General features: G+C 39.2%; 1 protein-coding gene and 1 pseudogene across 11 annotated transcripts in view; one reads left to right on the top strand and one right to left on the bottom strand.

The window, feature by feature from the left end:
• The window catches only part of FKBP5 (FKBP prolyl isomerase 5), a 133,758-nt gene that overhangs the window by 20,548 nt on the left and 94,862 nt on the right, over positions 1-18,348 (top strand). The gene's annotated exons all lie outside the window — the stretch shown is intronic.
• Positions 2,103-2,247, bottom strand: LOC129150658 (small nucleolar RNA SNORA48; annotated as a pseudogene).

Here is an 18,348-nt window from a genome sequence, read left to right as displayed (position 1 = left end):
CCTGCGTATAAGATGACTGGGCGTATAGAAGATTTTCCTGGTTAAAAAGTCGTCTTATATGCCGGAAAATACGGTATTTTTTTATACCTATGGTCTGCTTTGCATCTAAGAATGTTGATAACAGCAATAAGATTTTTAATTCATTTTATGTGTGTTGTTTTATGACAGTTACCTAGCTTTTTGCCAGACCAATTTTGTTAGTAAATTAAAAGCATTTAAAAATTATAAATCTCCTAATCTAGTGTCCCAAATTTAGTACTTGGTTTTTATCCTGTGTCATTTTATCATTCTTTTGTTTTAGAAACTTGCCAATGGCCTTTCTAAAAGTACATCATGCACCATGTTAAATAATAAACTTTAAAAGAAAAGAATTAGAATCGACATATTACATAAAGATAAGTTAACAGATTTTGTTTAACAGATTGACGTAACAGTGATATGAAAATAACATTTTTTAAATTGTTAAATTTCTTTATAATTTGTATTTTATTCATTGCAAGGGTTTAATAGTCTAATTAAAAAAGCTAGGACCTTTAAAAACAAAGTCAGAAAACAAGCATAAATCACTTGAGAAATAATGAGCAGTTTTAAGGAGGAGTGCAAAGAAATCTTTACATCAGTAATCTGAGGCAAGATAGTTTCTGTACTTGAACATTAAATTTAGCTCTGAGCTTCCTGGCAAGCAGGAGAAAAAAGGAAACAGGATGGGTTTCATAGTTATTGTCTGATAAAGAGAGCCTATCAGTTTTTCAGGAGAGAGAAACTTTTTCTGAATGCTATGTTATAAAAGGAGTATGTTATGTGACTACTTATATAAGGAATATAATTTATGTTTTCTATTTTTATAAAATTTTAAGTTTCTGCTGTTGTTGTGTTAGTTGTCATGTACCAATTATAAGGACTGTAGTTATATTTGGTCATATTAAGTTTATGTCTACTCTTGTCAGAAGTGGAAATAGCATGTCTGGGGTATGTTTATGTATATACCTTCTAGAGTTGTAGCCATTGACGAACAGGAAACTGAAAGTTCAGGAAATGTATTTAGACTTTGTGGAAAAAATATATATGATATTTAACTATTGAAATCCGTGGCCATTTGGAGATGAAAATTTATATATGTGTTTAGTTAGGGATGAATATTATAGATTCTTATAACAGTGCTGTCAGATGCTTAAATATGATAATAGATACAGTATTTGCATTGTAGCAAGGAAAACTGTACAATGCTAGAAAAAATTGCAACAATTATATGTGTTCAGCTATACACTTTCAAGAAATAAAACAGCTGGCACATCAGTTGAATTCTTCAAGGATGTCTTATTTCCAGAGAATTACAGTTTTGATTTTAGTTTAGTTCCAGGGAAGGGGAGGTCCCTCTTTTACCAGATGGCCCATTTTACTCTTACAAGCCTCATGGTTAAATTTTACTTTCTCATATTGAGTTGAACTTTGTTTCCCTATAATTTATTAGTATATCTATAGTTTTCTTAGCATTGAAAAGAAATTAATTTATTTCTTTTAGTATTTTTATTAATTTTTTATTGAAGTAGAACACTGATATTATGGCATTTTAGGTGCCTCAGAAAATACTACTCATAGGCATCTTTATAAGTTACTAAGACTTTTTCTGTCAGAGGAGTTGTGATGAATGTATATACCTGGTAACCTGTATTTTTCTTACTGTTCTTATACTTCGATTTTTTTAAAAAGCAGGATGTGGTTTAATTGGATTAAACATTCTTATTCTTTAAGACAAGCATGAAGTTTTAATAGCTTCTTTATTTTTATTTATTTATTTTTTATTTATTTATTTTCAATAATTCTTTATTGTTGAAGGTATTACATATGCTCCCTTTTTTTCCCATTGACCCCCTCCAGCCCGCCCCCAGGACTTCAGCACCTTATTGGCTGTGTCCATGGGTTATGCATATATTAATAGCTTCTTTAAAATGGGAGTTTTTGATAGTGTATTTTTGTTGCTGTTCTATTGATCTATATCAATAAAAGAAGTAACTTTGGACCTTTTCAGTGTTGTATTAAATGAACATTCTATTTATTACAAGGTTTTTTTCTCGGATTTTTTTTTTTTTTTTTTTTTTTTTTTATGTGCCTCAGGCATGAAACAGCTCTGGCCACCGACACAGGCATCAAGCTAGAATGAACTAAGGACTGTACATCTGCTTTGCCCCTGATTGATATAAGAGCAACACCACCAATCAGGTGTCTCCTTGCCCATTGCCAGGGGGTTTTTTCTCGGATTTTGAGCAGCATTTTTACACCAGTAATTATAATTGTTTTAGAGCCTCATTAAAGTTAGTCTCTTTTCAGATTGATTTGGGTTTGGATCTGTTAGTTCACCTCTAAACTATTGTGGTGGCCAAGGGGGTGGGAAGTGCTGACTGGCAGAGATTGGGGTTTGGGGTCCACCCCAAGAGGTGAGGATCATGGTTCCCCAACGGAAAGTCCCAGAATGTTTTCAGCAGAAGGGGGAATGGGCTTTGAGCTGATACAACAAGGAGTCTCAAGGCCAGACCATAATTGGTCTCGTATAGTGGGGTAAGGAGCCTAACTTTACCCAGCAGCTGGTCTATTGTTGCAATAGCTAGTTCTTTGAAGGACAATTTTTACTTTGTTCTTATTAAGTAGTACATGTTTATTTTACGAAAACTTAGTAAACACATATAATCAGTGAAGAAAAGAAAACTTTCCTGTAACCTATTTTTTGGTTTGCTTTTTCTTAAATTTAATAAATCTTTATTGTTCAGATTATTATAGTTGTTCCTCTTTTTTCCCCCCATAGCTCCCCTCCACCCGGTTCCCGCCCCACCCTCTGCCCTTTCCTCCCCCACCACTGTCCTTATCCATAGATGTACGATTTTTGTCCAGTCTCTTCCCGCACCCCCCACACCCCTTTCTCCCTGAGAATTTTCAGTCCACTCCCTTTCTATGCCCCTGATTCTATAATATTCACCAGTTTATTCTGTTCCTCAGATTTTTAATTCACTTGATTTTTAGATTCGCTTGTTGATAGATATGTATTTGTTGTTCATAATTTTTATCTTTACCTTTTTCTTCTTCTTCTTCTTCTTAAAGAATACCTTTCAGCATTTCATATAATACTGGTTTGGTGGTGATGAACTCCTTTAGCTTTTTCTTATCTGTGAAGCTCTTTGTCTGACCTTCAATTCTGAATGATAGCTTTGCTGGGTAGAGTAATCTTGGCTGTAGGTTCTTGCTATTCATCACTTTGAATATTTCTTGCCACTCCCTTCTGGCCTGCATAGTTTCTGTTGAGAAATCAGCTGACAGTCGTATGGGTGCTCCCTTGTAGGTAATTAACTGTTTTTCTCTTGCTGCTTTTAATATTCTCTCTTTGTCTTTTGCTCTTGGCATTTTAATTATGATGTGTCTTGGTGTGGTCCTCTTTGGATTCCTTTTGTTTGGGGTTCTGTTCGCTTCCTGGACTTGTAAGTCTATTTGTTTCACCAGGTGGGGGAAGTTTTCAGTCATTATTTCTTCAAATAGGTTTTCAGTATCTTGCTCTCTCTCTTCTTCTGGCAACCCCATAATTCTGATGTTGGTATGCTTGAAGTTGTCCCAGAGGCTTCTTACACTATCTTCAAATTTTTGGATTCTTTTTTCTTTCCCGGTTGAGTGTTTTTTGCTTCTTTCTATTTCAAATCTTTGACTTGATTCTTGCAATCCTCTAGTCTGCTGTTGGGTCTCTGTGTAATATTTTTTATTTCAGTCAGTGTATGTTTAATTTCTAGTTGGTCCTTTTTCATATCCTCGAGGGTCTCGCTAAATTTATCGGCCTTTTCTAGGAAATTCTTGAAAAACCTTATAACCATGGTTTTGAACTCTATATCCAGTCGTTTGTTTTCCTCCATTTCTTTAGTTTGTGATCTGTTTCTTTGTCTCCACATTTTTGCTGCTTCCCTGAGTTGGTAGGGTGGCTTTGTGTGCTAGGTGTCCTATATGGCCCAGTGGCTCGGCCTCCCCTGTTACCTGAGGTGGACACTCTTGGTGCACCCCTTTGTGGACTGTGTGTACAGCCTTGTTGTAGTTAAGTCTTGATTGTTGTTGGTATCACTGGGAGGAATTGACCTTCAGGTCAATTGGCTGTGAGGATCAGCTGTGTCTATGCTGGGAGAACTTCTGTGCTGGAGACAGCCTTATGAGACAAGACTTGCAAAATTGCAAAAGCCTCTGTGCTCAGCTTGGATGCAGCGGAGTCTCAGGGCTGAGCAGACAGTCTTGGCTTCCCGTCAGCCCTATCCTATGAGGCCCCTGGGTCTCAGTGTCCCTCGGTAATCGCTGCAAGCACCTCTAAGAGTAAGCTGCCCTCGAGTTTCGCCCGCTGCCAGACAGTCCAGTTTCTCCCCCAATGAATCTGGATTCCCAGATTCTCGCCTGGACCTGGAGTTCAGCGTAGTGGGGAGCTTCCATTTCCCACCCGCTAGAGAAAGCCAGTGGTGCACTCAGCAGTCAGTCCTCTCTTCGCGCACTCACACGCGCGCGCCTTCAGACCTCTGCCTTTTGTGGCTGCCCTGAGTTTCCGCCTGACAGTCCAGATTCCCCCCATATAAACCTGGGTCCCCAGGGTCTCACCCAGAACTGGGGTTCAGTGCAGTTGGAACTGGGGTTTGGTGCAGTCAGGAGCTTTTGTCTCCTTCCCGCTAGAGAAAGCCAGCCAGGCACTCAGCCGCCCGCACGCGTGTCTCCGTACCTCAGCCTTTTGCAGCTCCTCTGATTCTCTGTGAGCTTTCCTCTTTCCTTCTAGTTGTAGAATTTCCACTCAGCCGGCTTTCCTGTGGTTCTGGATGATGTTCGTTTTGTCTTTTAGTTGTAGTTTTGAAATTGTTGTGCGAAGCAGCAGTTTAGGTGTTTACCTATGCCGCCATCTTGGTTTCTTCCTGGTTTGCTTTTGAATGTTCTTAGTTAATTCCCTTAAACTGCATTTAATATCTAGCTTACTTAGTTATTTGAAGGGGTGCTTGTTGAACTATTCTTTCTACAAATTTTGCTCCTAATAATTTTTTTAATTAATTATGGATGAAATACGAGTTAATAATGTTAAAGCCTTTGTTTGATGTAATTATCCTGTTAATTATATCTATTTTCTAGGAAACCATAGTTATAATAGGCATAATGAGAGCACCGCCCTGGGGAGTCAGAGTTGGTTTTACAGGGGAAACAGGAAAACTGAAGACCAAAGCCCTGTGTAAGCTCTTTGGCAGGCGGGACGAGGTCCTACTTGTTTACCATTATGTCATTATCATTAGGCGCAATGCCTGATATATAGTATAAAGTGTTCCATAAATAGTTGTTGAGTGAATGGAGGAGGTTCTCATTAAGCATTTTGATAGCTCATATTTCCTGTACTGTGGAAAATCAAGATAAAAATTATACTCATCTAAAGTTAAGAGCCTTAAGAAGAACAAAGTTAGAGGAATCACAATACCAGATTTCAACTTATACTACAAAGCCACCATAATCAAAACAGCCTGGTACTGGCACAAGAACAGGTATATAGTTCAATGGAACAGAACAGAGATCCCAGAAATCGACCCAAGCCATTATGCTCAATTAATATTTGACAAAGGAGGCAAGAGCATACAATGGAGTCAAGAGAATCTCTTCAATAAATGGTGTTGGGAAAATTGGACAGATACATGCAAAACAATGAAACTAGACCACCAACTTACACCATACACAAGAATAAACTCAAAATGGATAAAAGACTTAAATATAAGTCATGAAACCATAAAAATCCTAGAAGAAACAATAGGCAGCAAAATCTCAGACATCTCTCGTGGCAATATGTTTACGGATACATCTCCTAGGGCAGTGGTTCTCAACCTTTCTAATGCTGCGACCCTTTAATACAGTTCCTCATGTTGTGGTGACCCCCAACCATAAAATTATTTTTGTTGCTACTTCATAACTAATTTTGCTACTGTTATGAATCGTAATGTAAATATCTGTATTTTCCGATGGTCTTAGGGGACCCTGCTAGCGGACCTGCCACAGGTTGAGAACCGCTAGCAGGGTTGTGTAAGACCATGGGAAAACACAGATATTTACATTACGATTCATAACAGTAGCAAAATTACAGTTATGAAGTAGCAACAAAAATAATTTTATGGTTGGGGGTCACCACAACATGAGGAACTGTATTAAAGGGTCGCAGCATTAGAAAGGTTGAGAACCACTGCCCTAGGGCAAAGGAAACTAAGGAGAAAATAAACAAATGGGATTGACTACATAAAAATAAAAAGCTTCTGCACAGCAAAAGAACATCAACAAAACGAAAAGGGAGCCCACTGAATGGGAGAATATATTTGGCAATGATATATCTGATAAAGGGTTAATATTCAAAATATATAAGGAACTCATACAACTTTACAGAAGGAAGACAAACAATCCAATTAAAAAATGGGCAAAGGACCTAAATAGACACTTCTCCAAAGTGGACATACAGATGACCAGCAGACATGAAAGAAATGCTCATAGTGACTGATCGTCAGAGAAATGGAAATTAAAATGACAATGAGTTATAACCACATCTGTCAGAATGGCTACCATCAACAAATGACAAGTGCTGGCAGCGATGTAAAGGAAAGGGAACCCTAGTACACTGCTGGTGGGAATGCAGACTGGTGCAGCCATTATGGAAAACAGTTTCCTCAAAAAATTAAATACGGAATTATCATTTGACCCAGTGATCTCATTTGTAGGAATACTAGTGACCCAGTGCACATTGAAAGGAAATTAATTAGAAGAAGGCCGGCAGGGTGAGGTGGGACTGGGCAAAATGGGCCAGACACGCCCTGGAGCCAACCTCCTGTGTTCCCTCCCTGGCTGGCTGCACCTGGGTTGGCGCTGTGGCTCAAAGGGCGTCTGCAGAGTGAGCAGGGTCCCTCCAGCAGGTGGGGTCCTTTGGCCTGGCCTGCGGGGATTGGGCTGAAACTGACTCTCTGACATCCCCTGGGGGGGTCCCAGAGTGCAAGAGGGCACTCTGCAAAGTTGCTGTGGTACAGGGTGTGGAACACAAACACAAGTGTGCAGTAAACCAGATTCGGGGCCAACAGTGCCGCAGCAACAACATAACCCATGGCCGAAGGTGGAAATGTGCCACTCCGTGAGGAATTGGGCTCCCTCCTCTCTGGTTTCAGGGGTGCGTCACCCGAGAACTGCCCCTCCCAAGTCACTGCAGCTCAGCAGCTCCTGTATTGAGCGTCTGCCCCCTGGTCGTCAGTGCATGTCATAGCGATTGGTCAGATTGTGGGAGGGACACTTAGCATATTAGCCTTTTATATATATAAATATTCTAAGAAACCCTAAATACCAATCAGAAAGAATGTATGCATCCCTATGTTCATAGCAGCACAATTTACAGTAGCTAAGATTTGGAAACAGCCCAAGTGCCTATCAGTAGATGAGTGGATAAAAAAGCTGTGGTACATTTATACCATGGAATACTATGCAGCAGTAAAAAAGAAGAATCTCTTACCCTTTGAGACAGCATGGAGGGACCTGGAGAGTATCATGCTAAGTGAAGTCAGAGAAAGACAAGTATCACATGATGTCACTCATATGTAGAATCTAAGTAACAAAATAAACAGATGAACAAAGTGGATCCAGAGACATGGAAGCATGGAACAGTGCGGAATCTCAAGGAAGGCGGGGAGGGTAAATGGGTGGAAGGTAATTAACCAAAGACCTTGTATGTATATATGCATGGCCCATGGACTCAGACAATGGGGTGGTGAGGGCCGGTGGTGGGCTGGAGGGGGTCAATGGGTGGAAAAAAAGGGACATGTAATACTTTCAACAATAAAGAATTATTTAAAAAATAAATAAAGTTAAAAGCCTTTGCTGTGCTTAGCCTTTTCTTTTTATAAATGAAAATTTAATAAACTGATTATCTTTTTTTTAAGATATGTACATACACATATACGTAAAATGAAAATCCCTTGTTTCTTCCCCTGAATCCCATTCTCTAGTTTAGCTACGATTAATGGTTTGGTATATATTTTTTCTAGACATTTTCTTGCATTTACAAATGTAAATGCATTTTCCTGTTCTTTTTTTTAAGACCGTGCTTTTTAAAAAATATATATTTTTATTGATTTCAGAGAGGAAGGAAGAAGGAGAGAGAGATAGAAACATCAATAATGAGAGAGAATCATTGATCAAGCTGCCTCTTGCACACCTCCTACTGGGGATGGAGCCTGCAACTTGGGCATGTGCCCTTGACTGGAATCAAACCTGGGACACCTTCAGTCCTTGGGCCAGTGCTGTATCCACTGAGCCAAACCGGCTAGGGCTAAATGAATTTTCTTGACACAGAATAATGTACATTCTGTTCTATAAGCTGCTCTCCCCTTTATGCCATTCTTAAACATCTTTCCATCTCAATTCATATACAGCCGCTTATTTATTTTTAATTTTTGCATAATATTCCTTTATGGGGGTATATAATAGCCCTGTAAAGAAATTTCAATTGTGTCCCATTTTTAAAAACTCTTACAACAATGTTGTGTTGAATATTCTTTTGCATACAATTTTGCTTGCTTCTGTTAGAAATAAGGCAAGCCCCCCAAATCAGAGGTCCTAGTAAAACACAAAGCATACTCGGGAGCCAGAAGCAAGGTAAATATCTTTTTTTAAAATTCTATATTGTTTAAAGTATTACATAAGTCTCCTTTTTGCCCCATTGACCTCTCCCAGGCCACTCCCACCCCCCAGCACATGCCCTCACCCCCCTACTGTCTGTGTCCATTGGTTATGCTCATATGTTTGCATACAAGTCCTTTGGTTGATCTCTTACCCTCCCCTCCTCCCCTGCCTTCCCTCATAGGTTGGAGGGTCTGTTCGATGCTTCTATGACTCTGGCTCTATTTTTGTTCATCAGTTTATGTTGTTCATTATATTCCACAAATGAGTGAGATCATGTGATATTTATCTTTCTCCAACTGGCTTATTTGCTCAGCATAATGCTCTCCAGGTGCATCCATGCTGTTGTAAATGGTCAAAGTTCCTTCTTTTTTACAGCATCATAGTATCCCATCATGTGTAGATGTACCACAGTTTTTTAATCCACTCATCTGCTGATGGGCACTTAGGCTGTTTCCAAATCTTAGCTATTGTAAATTGTGCTGCTATGAACATAGGGGTACATATATCCTTTCTGATTGTTGTTTCTGGTTTCTTGGGATATATTCCTACAAGTGGGATTATTGGAGTTCCCTTTTTAATTTTTTGAGGAAGCTCCATACTGTCTTCCACAGTGACTGCACCAGTCTGCATTCCCACCAGCAGTGCATGAGGGTTCCGTTTTCTCCACATCCTCGCCAGCACTTGTCATTTGTTGATTTGTTGATGATAGCCACTCTGACAGGTGTGAAATGGTACCTCATTGTTGTTTTGATTTGCATCTCTTGGGTGATTAGTGATTTTGAGAATGTTTTCATATGTCTCTTGGCCTTCTGTATGTCCTCTTTTAAAGTGTCTATTTAGGTCCTTTGCCCAAGGCAGATATCTTTACTTCTGCAGAAGGGTGCGCATGCACATGGTCTGGGAGCACAGGCATACTGAGCGGCAGTCTGCTAGGTTTTTATTCTCGACGCACATGATCTGTCCCTTACTCTTGATTGGAAGAGCTTAGGCTCACACAATCCTGTGCAATTGGCTAATTTAAAGGGAGAAGTTGACCTTTGCCGATTCAAAGTGTCGGCCCAAGGGGAGCTGCAAGTCATGGAGCCAAAATGGCAGCTGCCTAAACTCCCTTCTTTGACAGAAAGGATTACTTGTTTATTCTCACACTTCTATGAGAATGTCTACAGGTAATTTTCTGGAAGTGGTATTGCCAGCTACAGGAAGTTTGTACTTAACCTTTTGATAGATATTTTACCACTTTGTACTCTCTAATGTTCCCTAAGGATATGGGGTGTTATTTTCTGGTAACTGTACACACTTTCATTTTGGAAGGGTTCAGCTTTTGAAAATGGATCTTTCTCATGGTAATTGTGATGTTCAGAAGACAGCAGGTTCACTCATATATATTCCCATTGTCTGATGTAATTAGTTGAAATTTAGTGGAAGATGGACTATATTCCCTATAGACCTGTAGTGTATGTTGCACTGACAGATATGGAAGATACTGGTTTTCTAGGGGTTTGTTTCCTAGAATGTTTAACACAACTAGTGACAGTCTGAAGTGGTAGAAGACCCTGAGTGCTGCTTTGAGAAGTCCAGATTTATTGTGCTGGGGAACCATTTAAAGTCCTTCAGGTGGGAAGTGTACTGCGTGAGAGGTCTACTGGCAGTGTGTATGGAATGAATGGAAATGAGTGAATAGGCTGGGAGTAGGCATGTCAGTGGAGAACTGTGAGAGTTCAGGAAGGAGATGAAGAAAACTCAGAATATGGTTAGAACTGTGGAATTGAAAAGCAAGATAATAGAAACACAATGAACAGTTGGCAGGTCCTGTTGATTAAATGGAGAAAATTAGATTAAAGTTGTAAACTTTGGAGAATAGTCAGATAATACAGATAATGAAGTAGATATAGAAGGGGCCAATTTTGAAAAAACTGATTTTCTTTAAAAAAAATCTAGGGATGTAGCCTGACTGGTGTTGCTCAGTGATTTGAGTGTCGACCCGAGCACCGAAGGGTCATGGGTTCACTCTTTGCCCCCCTGGTCTGGGCGTGTGCTTGAGGCAACCAGTCAATGTGTTTCACATCGATGTTTCTCCCTCTCTCTCTCCTCCCTTCCCTCTCTCATCCCTCCTCCCACTTTAACTAAAAAAGCAGTGGAAAAGTATCCTCCAGTGAGGATTAGTAACAAAATTGGAGAAGGGAAGAGGGCGAAAGTGTAAATAACTTGGGGAGTTATCCTAACAGAGATACGGAGTAGTTGAAATTAAGAGTGAATGAGTTCTGGCATGAAGTGGTTGACAGGTTCATTGAGAACTGCATTTTGTAAAGGGGGTCCTCAGTAATGAGAGATGAAATGAAAGAATAATCGGTGAAAGAAGAAATTAATAATCTGAGGAGTAGGAGAGATTTACTGAGACCTCACTTCCATTCTTTTACTCTACATATGATACTGTATTTATTGGGTTACATGGTTTCTACTGGAAAACATCATGTTCGTCCTTTGGTAGTGATACTTCAGAAAATTTTGATGGGTTATTTTTAAAATGGAGTTAATTTTATTCCTGAAGTTGAATATTTACTTGAAAAAGCGTCTTGGAAGAATGGTTTTGGTGTCATATGCTATGTTCCTTCTGATTTCATAAAATCTTTTCAGCTTGTTTTAGTTCTATGGGTCTTAAACAAGAAAAAGTTGGCCCTGGCCAGGTAGCTCAGTTGGTTAGAGCAGTGGTCGGCAAACTGCGGCTCGCAAGCCACATGAGGCTCTTTGGCCCCTTGAGTGTGGCTCTTCCACAAAATACCACGGCCTGGGCGAGTCTATTTTGAAGAAGTGGCATTAGAAGAAGTTTAAGTTAAAAAAATTTGGCTCTCAAAAGAAATTTCAATCGTTGTACTGTTGATATTTGACTCTGTTGACTAATGAGTTTGCCGACCACTGGGTTAGAGCATTGTCCCAATATGCCAAGGTTGCAGGTTTGATCACTGGTCAGGGCACATACAAGAATCAACCAATGAATGCTTAAATAAGTAGAACAACAAATGGATGTTTCTCTCTCTTTCTTCCTCCATTCCTCTCTCTCTCTCAAATCAGTAAATAAAAATTTAAAAAAGAAAAGTTACAGCTCATTGTTTGATAGATAAAAGTTCAGATACCTTGTGTATTTTAATTGATCATTTAAAAAATGTGTCCTGGCTTTTGAAACTTGGCTAATAACAAATGATAAGAATCCATATCTTCTTAGAAGGACATAGTGTGAATTTAGAGTTTTTACTATCTTAGTGCTTTTTAGAATGGCGCGCATTCACAGGATCAATCTAGAATCAAAGTCAGGAACTTGCAACACTACCAGAGAGTCAGCATGTGAAGTGGTTAGAGTGCAGGCCTAGGAGACAGTCTACTTGGTTCCACTGCTCACTGGAATGTTATGCTCCTTAATTTTGCCATCTGGAAATAGCAATAATAGTTCCTACATCATGATTATTGAGAGAATCTATCATGAAACTTACATTATGGTAAGGAGGTGCAGGCAGTAGACAAATATATGTGCCAGTTGATAAGTGAAGGGAAACAATGGTAGGGCTGATTGCTCTCATTTCTTGCTCTTTTTATATCATGTAATAGTGGAGGACTCTCTGAGGAGGATGTATTTGAACAGAGACCTGAAAGAGGTCAAGGGAGCAAACTGTGGGGCTATCTGAGGGAAGAGTTCCAGGCAGAAGGAACAGCAAATGCAAAAGCCCTGTGGAGGGGCATATTGCAGGGTGTAGCAAGAAGGCCAGGGCAGCAAAAGCAGGGTGAGAGGAACAATGGGAAATGATTTTAGAGATGGCCACTGACCAGCATATAGGGTTTTAAACATAAGAAGGACTTTGGATTTTATTTTGTGGAAGATGGGAAGTTTTTGGAGTGTTGCCAGAGCAAATTTTTTTAAGGCAGTCTGGTTGTCACTTCTTTTCTTAAAAATGTTTCAGTTCTCTGTTTCCTTTAGAATAAAGTTCAAATGGTTTATTTTGGCACACAAAGTCTTCATAGTCAGGCCTCAGCCTATTTGTTTAGCATCATCGGCCTCCTTCCCGCATGGACCCTTCACTTCAGCCAAATTGGATTACGTGCAGTTCCCTGGATAGGTCATGATGATTTGTGTTTTGGTGTCTTTCTGCATACTGTTTGCCCTGTGAGGAAACCCGCCCCCTCAGCTCACAGGGTCATTGGCTCTGTTTTAGAGGGTCCTCTTTGTGCTCTTCGAGTGCCCTGTGCCTTGTTCTCTCACCATTCCCTTCCCTGGCCACTTTGTACTCAAGCCATGGAGTCTTGGAACATGTTGCGTTCTTTTAACCAGCTTTGATTTTACTCTTGCCACACCCTTGCCAGTTGAAATTATGCCCATCCTTCAAGAACTAGCTCAAACACTGCCATCTTTTTTCTACCCTTATACTCTGTAGCTCTCTTATACTTAATCATAATGATCTTAAATTAAAATTTTTGTTTGCCTACTTCATGCCAAATCCTTAGTCTTACTCATTTCAGTTTTCATTGTAGCTCCCAGAAGCTTGAAAATCAATGGCTTTCTAATTATTCTATGAACCCTGCACACCACGAACATCTACTGAATATGAAATCTGGGCCAAAAGCAGCAAAAGTGGACAAAGTGGGACATCTGTTAATTTAACAAATTTACTAGGGCATAATGTTGATGATGGCATGGTTACTCTGGTTCTCTCATGTTTACTACTGGTACCACATTTCAAAATGTAGTTTGGCAAAATGTATTCAGATACATAAATATTCATGGTTTTTGACACAGTGACACTACTGAAAATCATAAGAAAATAATACAAACTATAATGACAATTATAAATGTTGCTAATATTGAAAGTTTACTATGTGACAGCACCATGCAAAGCTCTTTACATCCATTATTTAATTTAATCCTCAGACTCCCAAGAGGTGTGAATACTGTTAACCTCATGTTATAGATGGGGAAATTAAGTGACTTACCCAAGATTACACACCTGCTATGTTGTCAAATCAAGATTCCCACTGAAGCAGATTGTTTGAAGAATCCATACTTCTTAATTATATGATATGATAAAAGCCTGGGTACAAAAATGTTCACAGTAGTATTATGTAGAATAAATAAATCGAAAGTGATATATATCATGAATTTTATGCTCCATCTATTCAGTAGAATAATTTTTATAACAATATTCACTTCTGTAAAGTTTATAAGTCTGCGGTTTCCAGTATAGTCACAGAGTTTTACAACTGTTACCAATATCCCACTTCAGAACATTTTATCAACACAAAAAAGAACTCATACCCATTAGCAGTCACTACCTGTTCTCCCATTATCCTAGGCAACCACCACTCTACTTTCTGTCTTTATGGATTTGCTTATTCTGGATATTTCATATAGTGGAATAATACAGTAAATGTCATTTTGTGTCTGGCTTTCATTTAGCATAATATTTACTTCATTGCTTTTCATTGCTGAATAACATTCCATTATTTGGATTTATTACATTTTATTTATTCATTCATTAGTAGACATTTGGGTTATTTCTACTCCTTGACTATCTATATATATAAAAGCCAAGCAACTGGAACTACCGGTCGCTCTGTCATGTGTGTGCCGGCCACCCGGCCCAATGGAGATGGGGCTGGGGCCGGCCAGCCAACCTCCTGCAGTGCCCCCACCTCCCCCTCCCCCGCAGCCCGGCCCTGGTCGATCAGTCCTGATCAGGGTAGGCCAGCCAGATGGACCCCACCCGTGTATGAATTCGTGCATCAGGCCTCTAGTTCTAAATAATGCTGTTATGAATACTCATGTACAAATTTTTGTGTGAACATTTGTTTTTCTTGGAATTGTTGGTTAAATAGTAACTGTTTAAGAAGAACTGCCAGACTAAGTTTTCCAAAGCAGCTGCACCATTTTATATTCCTCCTAGCAATGCGTGAAGGTTCCACTTTCTCCACATCTTTGTTAGTACTCGTTATTATGTCTTTTTGGGTATGGAGTGTTATCTCACTGTGGCTTTGATTTCCATTTCCCTAATGACTGATGATGTTGAGCATCTTTTCATGTGTGGTCATTTGTGTATCTTTGGAGAAATGTCTGCTTGAAGCCTTTGATCATTTTTAAATTGGGGTGTCTTTTTATTGAGTTGTAGGAGTTCTTAATATGTTCTAGATACAATCTGTTATCAGATATATGATTTGCAAAAAAAATTTTCCATCTTGTGTGTTGTTTCTTAACTTTCTTGATGGTGTCCTTTGAATCACAAAAGTTTTAAATTTTCATGATGTCTAATTTACCTATTTTTTTCTCTGTTGCTTGTGTTTTTCAGTTTCACACAAGAAACTATTGCCTGATTAAAGGTTAATGAAATTCACCCTGTGTTTTCTTGTAGGAATTTGATGTTTTTGAGGTCTTTGATCCATTTTGAAATACTTTTTATATATGGTGTGAGGAAAGTTGTCCAATTTTGTAAGCTTTGGCATGTGGAAATCCATTTGTCCCAGCATCATTTATTGAAAAGACTCTTTCCTCCCCCCCCCCCCCCCATTGAATTGTCTTGGCACCCTTTTTCAATATTAGTTGACCATAAATCTAAGAATTTATTTCTCAGTTTTCAATTCTTTTACATTGGTCTATGTGTTTACTCTTATCCTAGTACCACACTGGATTACTGTAGCTCTGTAGCAAGTTTTGGAACCCTGAAGTGTGAGTCCTCCCAGCTTTGTTCTTTTCAAGGCTCTTTGGTTATTTTATTCAGTTTTGCTGTGAACCCAAAGTTGTTGTAAAAAATAAAGTCTATTTTTTAAAAAGTACCCCTAAATTATAATATTTGGATTATGGTGAATGTTTTTCCTTACCTCCCCAAATTCCCGTAATATATTGTACTTATAATTTTAAAAATTTAACTAAGTTTTGGCTAATAGAATAATTTTTTAATTCAAGAGGCAGCCCTTAGATCTATAGCTAAAAACCAGAGTTTCCTAGCTTTCCAGGAAGAGTGTATGAAGGTGAGGAGCTGGGGTATAATGTCATGGTTAGAATGAGCCAGTCTCAGATTTAACACTCAGCTCTTTGAATTATTTCTCTCTCCAATGAGTTTCCTTCAGTTTCTTCCCTGCCTTCTCACACACACTACATTAAAAGCCCTCCCTCACACCCTAGCTTGGGACTTTCCTCAGGAATTTCCATAGATGAAAATTTGGCTAGTTTGTATAATTGCTATTTATAATTGGCATGAATGGTTGAGTAGCTTGAAAGCAATAAGCCAGACAGTGCAGTCTGAGCCACTTTAGTGGAGAGTGATTTTCAAAGGGGGAAAGGAAGTCATGCAAGCAGAGCTCTTTACTGACTTCTCTGACCTCATTGTGTTCTGTCAATTTCTTTGCATCTGTATATGCTGTTTTCTTAAGAAGCATGTGCTATTCAAGGTCAGAGACCTGCAGGTGGTGTGAGGGCTAGTTAAAAGTTTAAATGGGCCCTAGCCGGCTTGGCTCAGTGGATAGAGCTTCAACCTGCAGACTGAAGGGTCCCAGGTTCGATTTCAGCCAAGGGCACATGCCTGGGTTGCGGGCTTGATCCCCAGTAGGGGGTGTGCAGGAGGCAGCCTATCAATGATTCTCTCTCATCATTGATGTTTCTATCTATCTCTCCTCCTCCCTTCCTCTCTGAAATCAATAAAGAAATATATATATTTTTAAAAAGTTTAAATGGTCATGTAGAGAAGCCAGCCATGTGGCTTGGTGACACACTGCTATTCTGTATGTTTTTTGATGTTGTTGTTAATCTTCACCCGAGGATATTTTTTCCATGGATTTTTTAGAGAGTGGAAAGAGAGAGGTGAGAGAGACGCATTGATTGGTTGCTTCCTACGTGCACCCCAATAGGGGACCAGGGAGTGAACCTGCAAATGAGGTATGTGCCCTTGACTGGGAATCAAACCCGAGACCCTTTGGTACTGGGCTGATGCTCTAACCATTGAACCATAGCGGCCAGAGCTCATATGTTCTTTGTAAGTGCCACTATAGAGTGTGTCTGTGTTCTAAATAGTTTGGGGTTTTCTTTCTAGTTTAAGCAGTGTTACAATCTCAGTGTATTTAAATACTTTATAGGATTTGCATATTATAGGTGTCCATTTGAGATTTGTTCCAAAACAAAAGCAAATGTTATTGACCTGTTAAAGACTATTAATACCAGTTGTCAACCATAGCCAACTTTATAGCATGTCTGCCACAAGCCAACTTAGTAATTCAAGAACTACTAAGATGGCCCTGGCTGGTTTGGATTCAGTGGCTAGAGCATCAGCCTGTGGACTGAAGGGTCCCGGGTTCGATTCCGGTCAAGGGCACATGCCTGGGTTGCGGGCTCTGTCACAGTAAGGGGTGTATAGGAGGCAGCCGATCAATGATACTCTCTCATCATTGATGTTTCTCTCTTTCCCTCTCCCTTCCTGTCTGAAATCAATAAAAATATATTTAAAAAAACTCAGTTTAAAAAAAAAAAAAAAGAACTACTAAGATGATTTTCACCATATATTGTTCAGTTGAATTAATCAAAAGAAAGGGAAAAAGAGCTTTTAATGTAGATTTTTAAAAATTTATGGTATATTTATTAATGGCCTTTAGAAATGTAAAATACCAATTTTAACTTTTTATAAGATTTAAAATAATCATTTTTTAAAAATGTATTTTTATTTATTTTGGAGAGGGAGAGAGGGATAGAAACATCAATGATGAGAGAGAATCATTAATTGGCTGCCTCCTGCACGCCCCACACTGAGGATCGAGCCCACAACCTAGGCATATGCCCTGACCAGGAATCGAACCGTGACCTCCTGGTTCATAGCTCAACCACTGAGCCACGTCAGCTGGGCTAAAATAATACTTTTTATATAGGTTAAAGGAAAGAGGAGATACTGCCATTATCCATAAATCCAGAAATATGAATAAAACTATAATTTAATTGCTCTTTTTAAAATAAAGTACTTTCCATTTTGGGAGAGAGATTTATTGTCATCAGTTATAGGCTTTGACTTTTGTAATGTCATGGGAAAACTCTACCCTTCATATTTTAGACTGTTAAAATTTTTCTAAACAGTGCTTATTTTGTCAGACGCTTTTCCCCACTTGGAACTCCATCCATAATAGTTGTGTCTTTTTACAGTGTCTCCCTTTTTCTGGCTTAAAAATGTACTCATGGACTTGTGCTCCCAGTCAAGATGGAATAACAGATTGGATTTACTCTCTTGGCTGTAATCATATAACAAACAAAAACCCCAGAGGAAAAAAAAAAAGTGAAGTTGTAAACACTGAACAACAGGCAACATAGGACAGTGATCCCCAAGAAAGCAGAAAGACACTGATGAACCCTGCAATTATCCACACTCAATGCCTGGAGAGTTTCCTGGCTGCAGTGTAAAGAGGTGGAATCCAGGCAGAGTCCATCAGTCTTTTTGAGTTGAGAAGACAGAGCTGGAGTCCATGGAGGCCAAGGTGGCTACAGTTTGGAGAAGAGAGCTGCACAAGGAGAGAACTCCACAGGTTTGCAGCAAGTCCCTGTAAGTCTTCAGATAAGGACTCATAAATGCATGGGCTCTGTGGAAGCTACCCAAAGCTGAGAAAGAACCACCCAAAAGAACTAGAGGGGACAAACCCTGATTCTTTATCATG

This window comes from Eptesicus fuscus, chromosome 10 (assembly GCF_027574615.1).
Source record: "Eptesicus fuscus isolate TK198812 chromosome 10, DD_ASM_mEF_20220401, whole genome shotgun sequence".
NCBI classification, from domain to species: Eukaryota; Metazoa; Chordata; class Mammalia; order Chiroptera; family Vespertilionidae; genus Eptesicus; species Eptesicus fuscus.
The sequence above is the reverse complement of the archived record's forward strand: the minus strand, read 5'-3'. Positions and strand labels throughout refer to the sequence as shown.